This window comes from Callithrix jacchus, chromosome 12 (assembly GCF_049354715.1).
Source record: "Callithrix jacchus isolate 240 chromosome 12, calJac240_pri, whole genome shotgun sequence".
NCBI classification, from domain to species: Eukaryota; Metazoa; Chordata; class Mammalia; order Primates; family Cebidae; genus Callithrix; species Callithrix jacchus.
Window position 1 is genome coordinate 19,066,505 of NC_133513.1, and position 18,169 is coordinate 19,084,673.

Here is an 18,169-nt window from a genome sequence, read left to right on the forward strand (position 1 = left end):
GCTTTGATAAAGGCAGTTTATTTCATTTATTATGTGATTATCCAGTATGTTCACATGAAAAATGCAGAATATATGCTCATTTTTCTTTATTTACCAGTTTTCAATATAATGAATTGGTTTCTTGCGATCCCCAAAAGGTATCAGCTTTTGTTATTATTGTTTATTTTTTTACAAATTGCATTGTGAACTCATGGTTTTGAACACAGTGAGTTTTTTGTTTTGTTTTTTTTTTTTTTTAGATGGAGTCTCTCTCTGTTGCAAGGCTAGAGTGCAGTGGGGCGATCTTGGCTCACTGCAACCTCCACCTCCCAGGTTCAGGTGATTCTTTTGCCTCAGCCTTCCGAAAAGCTGGGATTACAGGTGTGCACGACCACACCTGGATAATTTCTGTATTTTTTTTTTTTTTAGTAGAGACGAAGTTTCATCACATTGGCTAGGCTGATCTCGAACTTTTGATCTTGTGATCTGCCCCTCTCAGCCTCCTAAAGTCCTGGGATTACAGGCATGAGTCACCATGCCCAACCCAGCATACTGGGTTTTTAATCCACTACCCTTATTATCCTTGTTGAAATTCAGTGCGTCCCATCTGTGCCAACACAAGCCTGTTTGAGTTTGCTACTGGGTATTTTCTATGTCACCCTAGTGGTCTTCGACAGCTCCATTGCTATCTATAATTAAACTATATTTCAGGCTAGTAGTGTGCATTTCTTATTCCAGACCTGGAATCAGCTATTTCTCCAAGAAGCCCTGGCATCTTTTAGATAAATGGTATTTCAAGACCATAATTTGGGCACTTAGGGATATTCATTGCCATTGAGTTGGTTGTTGTCTCTAGAAGTTTTGAAGAAACAAATTATAACCTAATATACAAAATATCTTATGGATTCACATTGGTATTCTAAGTCAAGATTTCTGAGCTTTTATTTTAAATCTCATTTCTGTTATATCAGTAAGCACTCTTTCATTCCAAGAAACCTAGTTTTCAAGGACCTAGAGGATAGTACAATTATACTTCCTCATTTTATCCGATTTTAAGTATACAACAGTTCCTGAATAATAACATCTGCTTTATGATTACTTAAAACATTTAAAAATTATTAATGTATGCTCTTCTTACCCCTTCCTTTTTTCAAGTTCATTGAGATAAAATTTAGGATAGTAGTGAAGTTACTCATTTTCGGTATACAGACCTACGAATTTTGCGCAACTTACACAGTCTTGCCATTCTTAACAGCTGTACTGTATACACATTGCCAGGGCATATAGCCTTTTCCTCTTCTCATTTTGTCTTAATTGTATTTACCTTAATAGCTATTTATTTGATGCTGATTAGCAATCATTATGTTACTTACCGTTAAGTTATTTTGGTTGTCTAAAACTCATTCTACAGTAGATTACTCAGGAAGGGCTTACAGAAACAGTATTTCTTGAGTTCTTGAGCTTTGATAAGTTTGTCTGTGCATTTTGTACTTAAACATCAGTTTTTGCTGGATATAAAAGCCTTGATGTTCTCTCTCTTTGAGTTTCTTTCATATATTACTCAATTTTCTTCTGGCATAAAGTATGGCTTTCGATGCCTGTTACTAATCTGATTTCTTTCCCTTAATAGTCACATGTTCTTTTCTGCAAGATACTGAAAGAATACTTTAGGTCCCATATTATATTAGGATATCTCTAGATATTAATTATTCCAGGTCAGTATTCTCATGTTTGCATTGTGTACTTTCAAATGTAGTTTCAATTTTTTTTTAAATTTTAGCAATGTTTCCTTGAAATATGATTTTTAGGATTTCTTCCATCCGTTTGCTTTGGCTTTTATCTACACGAATTCCTACCATCCGTCTGTTCAGTCTCCATTGACTATTTTCAATGCTTCACACTTTTTCCCTCTACATTTCTTTTTAAAATTTATTTTTTAAAACTATGTTAAAATATACAAAACATAAACTTTACCCTCTTAACCATTTCTAAGTGTACTGTTCAGTGATGTTAAATATATAATGCACATAATGTGCATCCACCACCACCATCCATCTCCAGGACTTCTTTGATCTTGCAAAAGTGAAACTCTGTACCCATTAAGCAATGACACTGCATTTCCTACTCCCCTCAGGCTCTGGCAACCTGTATTCTACCTTCTGCCTCTCTGAATTTGACTCCTCTAAGTACCTCATGTGAGTCAAGTAATGCAATATTTGTTCTTTTGTAATGAGCTTATTTCACTTAACATGATGTCCTCAAGTCCCATCCACGTTATAGCATGTGCCTGAATTTCCTTTCTTTTTAAGGCTGAAGAATATGCCATTGTATGTATACTATGCTTTTTAAATTTTTATTTATTTATTTGTTTGTTTGTTTTTGAGGCAGAGTTTTGCTCTTGTTGCCTAGGCTGGAGTGCAATGGTGCCCTCTCCACTCACTGCAGCCTCTGCTTCCAGGTTCAAGTGATTCTCCTGCCTCAACCTCCCAAGTAGCTGGGATTACAGGCACTCGCTACCACACCCAGTTAATTTTTTGCATTTTTAGTAGAGATGGAGTTTTGCCATGTTGGTCAGGCTGGTCTCGAATGTCTGGCCTCAGATGATCCCCCCCTTCAGCCTCCCAAAGTGTTGAGATTACAGGCATGAGCCACCACACCCGGCTCCCATTGTATGTACAGACTACATTTTGCTTCCCCTTCCATCCACTGATGGACATGTGGGTTGCTCCTACCTTTTGGCTACTGCAAATGATGCTGCTGTAAACATGGGTATACAAATATCTGAGTTCTTCATTTCTTTTTGTCTTCTTAATATTTCCTCCGCTCCACTCTCTATTTCTTTGAGGCTTTGTTTCTTGTGTTCTTTCTGGTTGGCTATCTTGGGGTTCTCTTTTTTTTAAGTCTATTATATTTCATTTTTATGATTTCCTTCTTTCCCCTGTTCCACACATACCAATACTGTGTAGGTCTTGTGCCTGATAGTGGTCTGTCCCCACCCTCTTGTAATTTTGGTTCATGTTTTTGTTTTTTCAGATGTTGCCCATGTGTTTTTAGTTTTCTATACAATTGCTCTGCTTTTGGATAGGGACTGAAAGAGATTGAAACATGAAGTTGCCATTGCTACCATCTTCCAAGAATTGCCCATGATCATTTCTCTGTGTCTCTGTGTTCTACTCATTGTGTCTTTTGTCCTTGTGTGTTTAAATATTTGTTACTATGTGCGCTTATTTTCCTTGGATTTTTTTTTTTTTTTGAGATGGAGTCTCACTCTGTTGCCTAGGCTGGAGTGCCATGGCTTCATCATGGTTCACTGCAACCTGCACCTCCTGGGTTCAAATGATTCAAGCGCATCACCACACCTGGCTTATTTTTTGTATTTTTAGTAGAAATGGGGTTTCACCATGTTAACCAGGATGGTCTCAATCTCCTGACCTTGTGATCTGCCTGCCTCAGCCTCCCAAAGTGCTGGGATTAGAAGCGTGAGCCACCGCACCTGGTCTTTCCTTGGATTTTTATATGTGGTCATCCCTTGAGGACTGGGGAAATTCACCTTCTTCTAAGGGCATTTTCCTTTGCCTCTAGTGGACACCTGGGGCAGAGTCTGCAAATGTGTTAATATCGTTCACAACTTAGAATTTGTTGGACCCTGAGGGTGGTTCAATTTGGGCTGTAATCCCTATGATTATGACTTTTTAGAGAAGGTATTTGTCTCCATGCTCTGCTCATTGCTAAACAAAATTTTCTCATAGACTCTGGGGATTCTCAAATCTCTGGTTCATCCTCACACTAATATTGTAACTCTTGGGGTCCCATGTTTGGTAGAATCTTGCATTTAACTTTCCACTTTGGGAATGCCTTAGGCTTGATAATTAGTCCCTTGTTCCCCATGAAGTCTAAGTTCATCAGATTTGGGAAATACTTTCAGCACAAAAGCGGATCAGCACTCCATTAATCTTTCTGAGTTCCTGTATTCCCTTAGACTTAGGCCTGATAATTTCTAACCATCAGCATTTTTAGTTATTTTCAGTGAGGTGGTAGGTCATCCATTTGATGAGAAATGGAAGTCCCAATGATCTTTTAATATGTAGGTTTTTGTAGAAATATTGTCCTTCTATGCAGTCATAAGAATGGTGCCTCTTTCTTTCAATTAGTTATCAGGCACCAGGCTGGGTGAGGTTGGAAATCTCACTCAGGTTGGTGCCCAGACCTAATCTTGGCATCCAAGGGCATCTAAGAGGGCGAAAGGAAGCCAGATACAGTCCCAGAACCCAGATAGGATCTACATCCATGGCAAGTTGTGTTGGGACACCCTTCCTGACCTTTCTCTCATGCAGTATAACCTATACACTGGCTCCTGTAGACTTAGGCTCAATGTCTGAGCTGATACCAAATGAGTTTTTCTTGCTTGATAAATCTGGGACAGAACAAGCATTCTGCAAGAGACTGCTTGGGCTTGAATACTAGCTCCCCTGCCTACGGTATAACGACCTTGGCCATGTAACTTCATCTGTCAAAATCACTTCTCCTGTTTTCAAAGGAGAGAGAAAAATAGTACGTACATTATTGGAATGTTTGAAGGATTATCTCTGATAAGGTTTTTAACACAATGCCTGGCACATTTATAATCCCTCAGTAAAAATAACTATTTTAATATCGTCAAAGTAAAAGATGCTGTGACACTTTCTTCTCCAATTGCTTTTTCTTCTTGTTAAGCCCTGCCCAACCACCCCTCATACCTTCATCCAGAGAAAGATCTGTTTGGATTCTCACAGTTACTCTTTGCCATCATAGAAATTCAGAATCAAAGTTTTAAGGGTTAAGATAGGAAAATAATTGGGAATCACAGGGAAAGAGAATTTTCTGAGTGGATGGAGGAGGAGGAGGAGGAGGAGGAGGAGGACGACGACGACAGACAGAGCCACAGAAGCTACAGTACAGGGACCAAGTTCTGTTGCATCCATAAAAATGATGGTGCCAAAAAGAGAGGGAAAAGATAAGGCTGAAATGAGGGGTGGAGGAGAAAGATGGACGTGGACAAGCCCTCAGCCTCTGGTTGGCGAACACTGGACTATTTGCTGTGCTATTGATTGTAAGAATTCTGCCAACAGTAGGACTGAGTAGACTTCAGGAAACTGACCTCTGAGTACCTGGGTTTTCAGAGTTCCTGAAATTTGCTTTTGGTTGCTGTCTCTTCTTTTCTGTTTACCATCCAGAGACACAGAGCACTTTGGGTAGCACTGCTGTGATTGTCCTGAACAACAACACAAGTTTTCTGAACTTCTCCTACTACACCCCCAACAACACTCATCTCTCTTGAGAGCCATTCCTTCTGCATTCTCTCTGCCTTGCGAATTTGACAAATATATCCCTCCTAAAATGTGGCGGGCCAATGGATTCATTTCTTCTCCATCTAGGAACATTCTAATGAGAGTTTCCTGGAAAGCTTGTTGTTGCTTTAGCACAAGGATAACATGTTGATTCTGTCCGGTATGTCAGCTCCAGTCTATTGCTGGTAAAAATGTGGAGAAACTGGATCACTCATACGTTGCTGGTGGGATCGCAAAATGGTACAGCCACTCTGGAAAACAATTTGACCGATTCCTAAAAAAGCAAACATGCCACTATACCTTACAACCCCACAATTGCACACCTGGGCATTTGTCCCAGAGAAATGAAAACAGATTTGTACAAAAACCTGTACACAAATATTTATAGCACTATTTTTTCTAAATATCCCCAAGCTGGAGACAACTCAGATGTCCTTCAGTGGATGAATGGATGAAATATGATACATTCAGCAGGGTGTGGTGGTGCATGCCTGTAATCCTAGCACTTTGGGAGGCTGACATGGGCAGATCAATTAAGGTCAGGAGTTCGAGACCAGCCCAGTCAACATGGTGAAAACCCATCTCTGCTAAAAATACAAAAATTAGCTGGATGTGGTAGTATGCACTTGTAATCCCAGTGACTTGGGAGGCTGGGGCAGGAGAATCACTTGAACCCAGGAGGTGGAGGTTGCAGTGATCCCGCCACTGCTGCTGTGTTACAGCCTGGGTGACAAAGTGAGACTCTGTCAAAAAAAAGAAAGGAAGAAAGGAAGGAAGGAAGGAGGCAGTCATGGAATACTACTAAGTGATAAAAGAGAGAAACTACTGATGCATGCAGTAGTCTGAATGAATCTCCAGAGAACGACATTCAGTGAAAAAATGCAGTCTCAAAAGGTCATATACTATATGATTCCATTTATATACCATTTTTGAAATGGAAAAGTCATTGAAATGGGTAACAGATGAGTGGCAGCCAGGGGCTAAGGAGGGACTTGGGGTAAGAAGGAAGTGGGAATGGCAATATATGTACAATATGAGGGATCCTTGTGGTGATGGAAATGTTCTGTATCTTGACTATCTTAATGTCAATTTCCTGGTTGTGCTATTGTGCTGTAGTTTTGCAGTACATTACCATTAGGGGAAAAATGGATAAATGTTACGTTTCTCTATTATTACTTACAACTTCATGTGAATCTACACTTATCTAAAAATAAGAAGTTTAATTTTAAAAATTACTAATATCCATCAAGTACTCAGTGACTGGCACAAAGCTAAATCTATTTAAGCATTTGCCATTATTAGTAGTGACTGTATATTAATTTGTTGGCCTTTTGGGTTTCCAGCTTTATGGATGATAAGAGGTGAAATATCTCTACCCCTGTAGGTTGAAGGTGAGGCAATGATGAGGTGGGCCAGCCCCTGCAGAAGCACCTAGAGGAAGCCTTTCTGACCTCTCGAACTTCTCTGTCTCAGGGTCAGGAAGAGCTCAGGCCTTCCATTCAGCTTCTTCTCGGTTCCAGAGGACTTTACACACTGTTACAAACTAATTTTAGGTTTCTAGGAAAGACACAGATCTCTAAGATGCCAGTTCTTCCCAGGAGCTGCTGTTTGAATCCTGCAGCTACAGGACTTATCTAGCTTTGGGGAAACAAGTCTCCTCCCCAATTCTTTTTGAAAGGATTTAAGCAGAATCCACGGCCTCGTTTGCTTCCACCTGCTCATGGACAATGTCAGGCTTAAACCTGTGAGTGGATGGGAAAGATGTCTCATTCATGTTGCCATGCTTCCCAGAGGCCCAGAAATTCTTCCTTTCTTGAGAATGTCACTGGGATGTTATATTTCCAATATATCTCAGCTTTCTCTCTGGAATGTTGATATGATGCCACATCCCCAGAACCCTCCATTGCCCTCCCTCTGGAATGCCATTAGAATATTCCCAGGTTCCCCTTTGACCCTCTGTCTGAGGGCCCTCATGTCTCAGTGATGTCTGTATATGGGCTAGTGGTTATCAGCGAGGGATGATGCCATCCCCTAGGGAGTGGGATATTTGAAAACTTTGCCAGACTAGTCACAATAGCAAAGACATAGAATCAACCCAAATGCCTGTCAGCGATAGACTGGATAAAGAAAATGTGGTACATAAACACCATGGAATACTATGCAGCCATAAAAAGGGACTTGTATGGAGCTGGAAGCCATTATCCTCAGCAAGCTAACACAGGAACAGAAAACCAAACACTGCTTGTTTCCACTCATAAATGGGAGCTGAACAATGAGAACATGTGGCAACAGGGAGGGGTACAACACACACTGAGGCCTGTTGTGGGGCAGGGGCAGGGAGGGAGAGCATCAGGATAAATACCTAATACATGTGGGGCTCAATATCTCAGTGATGAGTTGATAGATGCAGCAAAACATCAAGGCACGTGTTTACCTATGTAACAAACCTGCATGTCCATGTATTCTGGAACGTAAAAATAAAACAGTGCCAGATACTCGGCTGTCAACATGAAAAGCCACTACCTCCGCCACAGTGTGCCTGACACGTAGAAAACCGTACTTTCCTTCTCCTGTTCCTTGGCATTTCTGCACAGTGTTTTCCTCTAGCTTTTATCTTCATTGTAACCATACTGCAACATGATTTAAAAAGCCATGAAGTCTCAGCCCGCATGACAGAATGTAGTGTTGACATTAAGAAAAACTTCTAACGAAGGTGATCCAGCATGTATTTAATGATAAGCATCATTGTTGCCATGCTGCAGGATAATTAGGCACACATTGCATACACGGCATGCTCTTCACATAAATGAAAGCAATTACTCTCTCCAAACGCCAGGCTAAGTACCCCCGGAGTTAAGGGAATGCCGGCTGGGAAGAAGAGATTGGGACTCAACAAAGCCTCTGTTCTTGCTGGAGGAAGGCATTTCCCTTCCTGGTCTCCGTCTGGATCTGATTCTCACATCCCTTAAACTCATACCAGAACTAACACCAACAGGGGAGACTTAACCATCAACTGTCCTATATATCCTATATTTATACTTTCCTTAAGAACCATGTTAAAATTCAGATTCTTACCCAGTTTAGTCTGGCCTATCTCCAAAATTAGCAAGATTTTATTCTGGTAATGGAAAATTGCCCACGTGTGTGGGTTTCCAACTGTAAGTGTTTCCCACACTCAGCCCCAGGAACTTGCTCTTCTTCTAAAGTGGTTGGAAAGGAGAGTTTAAGCAGATATGAATTCACTCCCACAAGATGCTGAAAGGTAGTTTGTCTTTGGAGCTGGAGAGGTCTGGGTTCATATTTTAGCTCTGTCACCTAACACTTCTGTAGTTTGGACGTGTAACTGACCTCTCTGACCTACAAGGCCCTTAACTCTCAAATGTGGACATACACATCTGGTTAAGTTTGTTTTGATGTTTAAGATCATATATATTCAGTTCCTGGTACATATTAGACACTTGGCAGTTATGGACTATAATGATCACAATTCAGAGGGAAGTAGAGAGATGACAGCCAAAGCTCCGTGATCATTGCTGAAATGTGGAAGTTTGATGTCCACTGGGGTTACCTTGTTCTTTGAAATTTAAATGAAATTGACTTTGCCTCTACCCCATGCATAGTGGGAGAACCAGAGTCTCTTCCCATCCCTCTAGGACTCTCAGAGGTATGGTACAGACCAGCTTCTATGAATTAGGCTTCTTGGGTCACTCTGTATCTGTGTTTCTCCTTTTATGGAATTAGATCAGTTTTGGGGTCACTTGGCTGTTTACAAGCACTGGCCTAAGTTGAGGCTGTATTTATCAGATTGTTGGGAAAGCTTTAAGGCAACAGAAGAGATTTGTATGACAATCTCCCTAAAACCTAAACTGGAATATTAGATATCCTTGCCCCCCTCCCCCCAAAAAAAGCCTTCTGACCACCTTGCCATTGGGACCTTATCACTCTACATGTGCTATCTTCCCATTACTTAGTTCCCTTCCCTTTTCTCATTCCTCTCCTCTTAGCCTAACCATCCTCCACCTGCCTCCCACCAAATTCCTGTTAACCAGAGAGAGCCTCTACCAATAAAGCCATCTTCTTCCATGAAGGATTTTTCTGCACATAAAGTAGCCCATCAAGGCATTTTCCTAATCAAGCTTGGTTCCTAAGAGGGTCTCTGATGCCAAGCTGCTGAAATAACATTTTTATTTTACAATATGTGGAAATTCAGAAGTGCAGATATTTTAGGACTCTGGGTTATGGTTGCTATATAAGGTTTTGCAGGTGCTGCACTGACCAAAGATGTCTGGCCAAGTATTGGCCCCAAATGGAGCTGGTTCTCCACTCCCCAAGCTGTGTACCCTTTGATATTAGGTATATCCAGAAGGGTTGTTCTTCCTATGTTAGCCACTGAGATGGGAATCGTGTTTTCTAATTTTCTACTAGGTTGTAGGCGAGTGGGGATGGTGCTACTTTCTTCTAATTTATGTGTCCAGGGGAAGCACCATTTTCTAATTCTCACAGAGGTGTTTTTGTATGTGTTAACAGTGGCCTCGCTGGAAGTCATTGTGTTTGAAGTCAAACTCAGTCTATCAGAGCTCTGAATTGAAGCAATACAATACCAGTAACTGAGTGAACAGCAGTGAGGCTGTGTGGTTTTGAAGGAAAGACATCTGCAGTTTCCCCGGAGCTGTCACTGGGAGGTGTCATTTGCATATTAAACAAATATTTAAGATTAGCCATGCAGCAAACAATCAAAAGCGACATCACAAACATCACTCCCTCAAGCAGTAACAGAGATGAGAAAATGAACCTCCAGGTGTGCTCATCTGGATGGCAGGGGTGTGATTTGAGCCAGGATCATTTTCTTTGACAGGTGAAATTTTCAGGTAAGAATGAAAAAATTAGAAAACAGTAAAATATATAGGGACTTCTTTATATTCCCAATCTCAGAAAGCTATTTGGAGGGCTAAATGCTTTTAGAATAGTGGCTGGCTACTGTAAAGGCTGTTAATATTGGCTGCAACTATTATTCCCAGGATGACAGCTGAAATATTTACAAACTGACCGATCAGAATGGACGACACCTACTAACAGTAGGGTTTTCTGACCCAGTTTTTCTCCCTTGATCAAAATGTATTATTCAAGTAATAATCTGATGCCTTTTGAGCAGGTTAAGAGCTCTACACTTTTTATTATATTGTATTACTTATTGTGAGACCTTTATCTACTAGGGAATAGTATTACCCCCACATTACAGATGAGGAAACTGAGACAAAAAGAGGTGAGGTAAGTTGGCTAAAGGTCACACTGTAGGTGGTAGAGCCCAAACTAGAGCTCATGTCTTTGACCACTGTGCTATAGTGTTTCTCTCCTTCTAGGAACTGTGTAAGGAGATACTCATCGTCTTTAACAGGAAAGCCCTTTTTCCTTTAATGAGATAGAGTTTTGCTTTTGTCACTCAGGCGGTACGATCTTGGCTCACTGCAACCTCCACCTCCTGGGTTCAAGCTATTTTCCTATCTTCCTGCCTTAGCCTCCCAAGTAGCTGATTACAGGTACCTGCTACCATGCCCAACTGATTTTTTGGGTATTTTTAGTAGAGACAGGGTTTCACCATGTTAGCCAGGATGATCTCGAGCTCCTGACCTGGGAAGCCCTTTTGATGATGTAGTTGTTGGGCCTGGATAAATAACATTTTTAAACCACTTTATGCTCTTTTCCTATTTTTCAGTTGTTCCAAATTTGTCATAGGATTTTTATAGTTGGAAAAAGATTGATAAATAAGTAAAATGTTGGTAAAATTTAAAGAAGAAACTAAATGGAAGCCTCCTACTTAACCCATGGGACTATTGATTTGTGTCATTAATTAGAATGCTCTCTTAGGCATGAGTACTGCATATCCATGAGCTCATTTCTTCTTCACAGTGTGCTGAGAGGGGAGGGGGTTCATATCCATATTTAAATGAGGTTAAACACCCCCCGGGGAGTGCAGGCCCGATGCAGGGAGGATACTGACAAACAGACTCGGTGCTAGGGTCCCCCTGTCTGCACAGTCCTCCAGAGCCCACATCATTCACGTTCTCTGTGTTCAGGAGAAGCCACCTGTGCAGCCAGAGCAGCAGCACCCAGCTCCTGTGATGCGAAGTGCTTGTTTATTCTTTCTCCGACCGCACCAATGTTTATTTTTAATTTAGTGAATCTAAGAATGATGTTGGGTGCTTGTTTAAAATGTAAATTCTCGCCCTGAGAAATATTGACTTATTTAAAATAGGGTGAGTCCCGGGAGGCTTCATTCCCACAGTGTGCCTTAGAAAGTTCAGTTAGAGTTTTCCTTTTGTTTTGTTTTGGACAAGGAATGGGGAGGTACAGACTTACTACTTTTCCTATGTCAGGTCTGGGCTAAGCATTTCAGAAATATTTTCTCATATAGTCCTCACAACCGCCATCATTAGAACCATTTTACAGATGAGTAGAGTGAGCCTCAAAGATTAAGCCATTGTCAGAGCTAGAGTTCTGACCCAGACCTGCCAAACTGCAAAGCCTGCCATCTTGACCAGCATGTTAGCAGTCTTTTCCAAATCGAAGTCACTAAAGACTTTTGCTAACGTACATATTCCCAAACTCAGCCTAAAATTACTGAATCAGAATCTGAGTGTAGGACATAGAATCTGATTTTTTATCAAGTGTCCCAGGTGGTATCAGATGCACAAACAGGTTTACCACCTATGCTTTGGTCCCAGCACGGTTGTTGCTCAGCTGGTGAGCACTCACACGGTCATCTAAGATAGTTACAGATTGAAATACCTCCATTCTGATTGATAAATACCTGCTCTCCCATCACTCCAATGCCCTCCTCACCTCCTGTATCATCCCAGCCATTCACCCAAGACTTTCCGGTATCTTGCAAATAGAAGGCTATTACCTTGGTCAGTGAGTCTGCAGGTGTCTGCTCCAGTGCTGAAGCCAGTTTGGGTGTTCATGACATACGTGTTGCCAAGGATTTTAAATGGCACACTGGGTATGACTGCATGTTCCTTGTTAGACTGTCCCCAGTAGACAACAGGAAACATGACTTACACGTCTTTACAGTGCATATGAGGCCCTAGACAGAGTTAAATCTTCATTAAATTTGGGGGGTTTTTTTTCATTGTTGTTCCATGACGATGATTTTTGTTCTCATTGCATTCTAACAGGGGGGCCTGTATAGAAGGGGCTATGACTTAGGACGGGAGTGGGGTGGGGAGAATGAGGGGATTAGGACCTGGAGCTGATTCCTGGAGTCTGCATAGCAGGGTGGACCTGGGACATCTGGGGCAGAGTAAGGTCTCCCTCTAAACTTTGAGGGAGGTTGGAAGACGAGAAAGCAGTGATGAGGCTGAAAGAAAAAATGGGGTGCTTGGCAGATAACAGATCCTCAAAGAGACAGGCCCTCAATGTGAGGGGAGTGAGCATAACAAGGTAATTGAAATTTGGCTCATTTTTCACATAATCTACAGAGAAGAAAGTGACCTGTGGGGAGAAGTATGTCAGTTTCAATTCCTTTGTAGCTTGGGCAGGTGGAAAAGACAGCAGATTCTCAGGAAGGAACCATTAAGCCAAATGAACGTCACAGTAGCCAAACATTATTGGCTCTGTGACTTCCACAGATAACTTTGGAGATGGGTGTTTCCTTAGTTGAGAAGTCATGGCCAGATATTTTCAATGGATATGAGTTTTGCAACCTTTAACATGTTTGAGAAAAAGAAATATTTGGGCCATTTTTCATTAACTGTTGAGCTCACTTAATCAAATTTAATGTCAACATTTGTTCATTAAAAATGAAACTGGACTGCTTCCTGACACCTTACACTAAAATTAACTCCAGATGGATTAAAGACTTCAACATAAGACCTAACACCATAATAACCCTAGAAGAAAATCTAGGCAAAACCATTCAGGGCATAGGCATAGGCAAGGACTTCATGACTAAAACACCAAAAGCATTGGCAACAAAAGGCAAAATAGACGAATGGGACCTAGTTAAACTCCACAGCTTCTGCACAGCAAAAGAAACAATCATTAGAGTAAATCAGCAACCAACAGAATGGGAAAAAATTTTCAATCTACCCATCTGACAAGAGGCTAATATTCAGAATCTACAAAGAACTCAAACAGATTTACAAGAAGAAAACAAACAAGCCCATTCAAAAGTGGGCAAAGGATATGGACACTTTACAAAAGAAGACGCGTATGAGGCCAAGAAACATATGAAAAAATGCTCATCATCACTGGTCATTAGAGAAATGCAAATCAACACTACATTGAGATACCATCCCACGCTAGTCAGAATGGCAATCATTAAAATATCTGGAGACAACAGATGCTGGAGAGGATGTGGAGAAACAGAAACACTTTTACACTGTTGGTGGGAGTATAAATTAGCTCAACCATTGTGGAAGACAGTGTGGCGATTCCTCAAGGATTCCTGGAAATAGAAATTCCATTTGACCCAGCAATCCCATTACTGGGTATACATCCAAAGGATTATAAATCATTCTATTATAAGGACACATGCACACGAATGTCCATTGCAGCACTGTTTACAATAGCAAAGACCTGAAACCAACCCAAATGCCCACTGATGATAGACTGGACAGGGAAAATGTGGCACATATACACCATGGAATACTATGCAGCCATAAAAAAAGATGAGTTCATGTCCTTTGTAGGGACATGGATGAATGTGGAAACCATCATTCTCAGCAAACTGACACAAGAACAGAAAATCAAATACCGCATGTTCTCACTCATAGGCGGGTGTTGAACAATGAGAACACATGGACACAGGGAGGGGAGCATCACACACTGGGGTCTGTTGGGGAGAACAAGGGTAGGGACTGCAGGGGGTGGGGAGTTGGGGAGGGATAACATGGGGAGAAATGTCAGATATAGGCGATGGGGAAGAAGGCAGCAAACCACATTGCCATGTATTTACCTATGCAACAATCTTCATGTGTACCCCAAAACCTAAAATGCAATAAAATATATCTATTTAAAAAAAAAAGAAATATTTTGACACTCCATTCCAGTAACAGATAATGCAGAATAATCTCTTGGGTAGTTCAGCAATGTGGAACCATTCGCTTTGTCATCAAAAAGCTATTTTTTTCTCCCTGACACTTGCCTCTCCTTTTGGAATATCATCTCCTGATACCATCTCCCTTGCCACTCTTGGTTCTTCAGAAATGTACGAAGAAATTTAGGATAATATACTGTATATTTGTAGCAGAGAGTTGTGTTTCTGCCCCGCTGGCATGTCCACCGACTTCCTTGGCACCAGGTCAGGTTCACTGATCAGAGTGTTGCAGTGGAATCTAAGGTTGTCTAACTAATTAGCCTCTGATTATGGCAAAATGAGGTTTATAATAGAGGAGAATGTGCCAAGACTGCATTTGGGAGACATAGAGGAAAAATAAAAAGTAAAATTATATAACCAAGCCAACTCAGAGCATGAGAAAGAAATCAGGGCAGAGTGCAAGCAGACAACCAGATGGCTCCCTGCCGCTCAGGGTGAGGATTTCCAAGTTAAGGTCAACTTTGAAAATAAACTCTCCAACCTGCCCATCTTCTGTAAACTCCTACCCATCCAAGAGCTTCCTGGCAGGAAAATGAATGCAATGTTTGTTCTTTCCTGGAGGGATGATTCCCAAGGCAGCTGTGGGGAGTGGGGAAAGCCCCTGGGCCCCACGAAAGAGCAACGGTGGTAGAGACAGGGAGTTGAAACCCTACATCTCTGCTTCTTCCATTACTATTTCCACTCCTCAGTGGAAAAACTAAAAGGTATGAACCATCTTGGCAAGGAAGGCTTTCCATTCTTTGTTGCAAAAATGAGCTCAGTGTTTTCATGTTCTTTCCCCAGCAATGGTCTGTTGCTTGAGAAGTCACAGGGCTTGCTGTTGTATTTGAAATAACATGAAGTGATGTCTCAACATGGAGCCATCCCTAAGTGCCCAGAGAAACTGATGTCATGGAGATATTTTAAAAAAAAAAAGCCTCTATACCTCTGTTATTTCCGGTTCCCCAAAATACTATGGTTTTTCTATCTTGAAATCAGCAGAGAATTTGTGGTTTGGAAGATCTGTGTTTAAATCCCAGCTCCATCTCTCCATGCTCAGTGATGCTGGGCAAATGTCTTATTTTATCTTAGTCTCAGCTTTGAAATGGGGATGACTATTTCAGATCAGTGCTGCTCCAGAGGTCTCAGATCATAAGAGAGAATGGGTTCTCCCGTTTTACCTTATATTTTATCATCTGTCCCCAAAATAGCTCTGAAAATATCCAGAGCTCAAAAATCCCCTAAGACAAGGTAGTTTGTTCACTTCTAGCACATGCAAGAAATGTGCAGTCCAAGAAGGAAAAGGTAGACACCAAGCAGTCCCATCCAGGTCAAAGGTTTTCTCCTGCTGGCCTTTTATCTAGCAACATATCCGCTCCCCATCATTCCTTGATTGTAAAACAAAAGCTTCCATGTATATCAATAAATGCACACAATTCCTGAAGGGAAAAAAGAAAAACTTACAACATTCTATCTCTGAGTGCGGTTGGCCAAGACGTTGCGACATTTTCTCATCATCATGGTCATCATCATTATTGGTTATTAATGTTTTGATTGAAAAGACATGCCTCCCCCTTGCTTTTGGCTGAAAACTGTTGCAGAACTTCTAGAGCAAAGAAGCATGATGTGTTGCTCTTCACAGAAAGTTCCATTCTTCAATGAACACAGAACGAACATGAACATGTTTTATATTTTCACAGTGAATTTTGTCAGAGACATCACCAGACCAATACAGCACCATGCTAATGAAACGAGAGGGTCTAAAGCAGTGATTTTCACACCTGACTACAATGGAAATAACTGGAGAGCTTAACAACAACAACAAGTCCAGGTACTTCCTCTACCTTGAGATTCTGATTGAATTAGTCCTGGAGGGACCCGGGCATCTGTGATATCATAGCTTCTAAGATGATTCTCACACGCAGACAGGATTGAGAGTTACTGCTCTAAAACAGTACCTGGTGAGTTTCTTTCTTTCTTTTTTTTTTTTTTTGAAGGTATCAGATGTTGACATTTATTGTATGTAAAGCTCTGATATCCAGTGAAAGCTGACTATAATGCTCTGAGCACCAAGGAATACTGGGTGTAATTTCAGATTCAGACAGCCCAACATAGGTAGTAAAGATCATTTTGCTTAGAAAGCTGTGAGTGCAGATTTGCTGAGCTAATCTGGGTGAATTCGCTCAGCAAATTTGCATCTACAACTTCCTGAGGGAAATGATGGGTCATCTACCTTTGTTCATGGCTGCATTCTCTGGTGGCCAAGAAAGGACTAGAGAGGTTCCTTCAAGAAGCAAGGGGTGAAATTGACAGGGAAACATAGTCCTTCTGAATCACTGCATGCTTCCTTTAAAAACTGACCCTGACATAGCACAACAGAACACAAATTTAATCATCCCTTGGGCTGGCTATGTTAGATCCACAGTAAGGTGAGCTGAGGATCCTTCCGGGAAGGGAAGAAACCTAATCATCAATCTATAACCTTTACCATTGCATATGTACTAGTTTATAACTGGCCTGAACACAATTTCAACCCAATCTTGATTCTTCCCACTGAGCTACCTTAGAAATAGCCATGCCCCATCTGGTGATGTCTATCAAGAAAAAGCATCTCTGCCTTCCTCCCTCTACTCTCCCTCACCATTCTCTCATACACCTGATCATGCTGATGGGTTCTTCCCCATTCTCCTTCTCCAATGCCAAGGATACTGTCTCACACCTTGCTTCTATCTTTAGGGCAGACCCTTATATTGCTATAAAACAAATTCTCTTCATCTTTTGGGCCTGTATGATATGGTTTGAATGTGTGTTCTGGTCAAATTTTATGTGGAGATGAGGCCTCCAGTGTTAGAGGTAGGGCCTCATGGAAGGTATTGGGTCATAAGGCTGGATCCCTTATGAATGGCTTGGTGCCATCCTTGCAGTAATGAGTGAGTTCTTGCTCCAGTTCATATGAGAGCTGGTTGTTTAAGAGCCTGGAGCCTCCTCCTTTCTCTCTTGCTCCCTCCCTTACTATGTGACCCCTCTGCTCCCTCTTCCCTTCCACCTGCATTAAAAGCTTCTTGATACCTCACTAGAAGCAGATGCTTGTGCCATACTTGTATAGTCTGTGGACCTGCGAGTCAAATAAATGTCTTTTCTTTATAAAATACCCAGTCTCAGGCTCAAGTGCACTGGGTCACACCTGTAAGCTGGGGTGGGCAGATCACTTGAGGTCAGGAGTTTGAGACCAGCCTGACCATCATGGTGAAACCCCATCTCTACTAAAAATAGAAAATGGTGGTAAACATCTGTGGTCTCAGCTCCTTGGGAGACCGAGGCAGGAGATTCACTCTAACCTGAGAGGTGGAGGTTGCAGTGAGCCAAGATCACACCACTGCACTCCAACCTGGGTGACAGAGTGACCCTACTCAAAAATGAATAAATAAATATATAAAATTAAATTAATTAAATTACTCCTTCTCAGATACTCCTTTATGGGAATTCAAAATGGATTAATAGAGTAGATTTAATTGTTGGTCTTAATTACTTCCCCTTCTAGAATAGTATCAGGACTAAATCTATCCTTCTTGCTGTATCTCACAGCACACAGTTTCTAGTGTCTTTGAGCTTGGCCATGTGAGTTGGTTTCGGTCAGCAGGATGCTAGCAGACAAGATATGAGCAGAGTCTTGAAACATGCTGGTATGGTCCAACTTACTTTTGTCAGTGCTGTGACATAAACCTGTCCTGGCTTGCCTCCTGGTCCAAAGAAGGTGTGAGAGGGTCATAAGGCGGGATGACCTTAT

General features: G+C 41.4%; 1 long non-coding RNA gene across 4 annotated transcripts in view; it reads left to right on the top strand.

Annotated features, from left to right (window-relative positions):
- The window catches only part of LOC108594056 (uncharacterized), a 533,185-nt gene extending 515,461 nt beyond the window's left edge, over positions 1 to 17,724 (top strand). For all 4 annotated transcript variants that reach the window (XR_013524691.1, XR_013524692.1, XR_013524694.1 and 1 more), the window contains one exon: positions 16,083 to 17,724. This is a non-coding gene — a long non-coding RNA (uncharacterized LOC108594056). The remainder of the gene's footprint in view (positions 1 to 16,082) is intronic.
- The last annotated feature ends 445 nt before the right edge of the window (positions 17,725 to 18,169 follow it).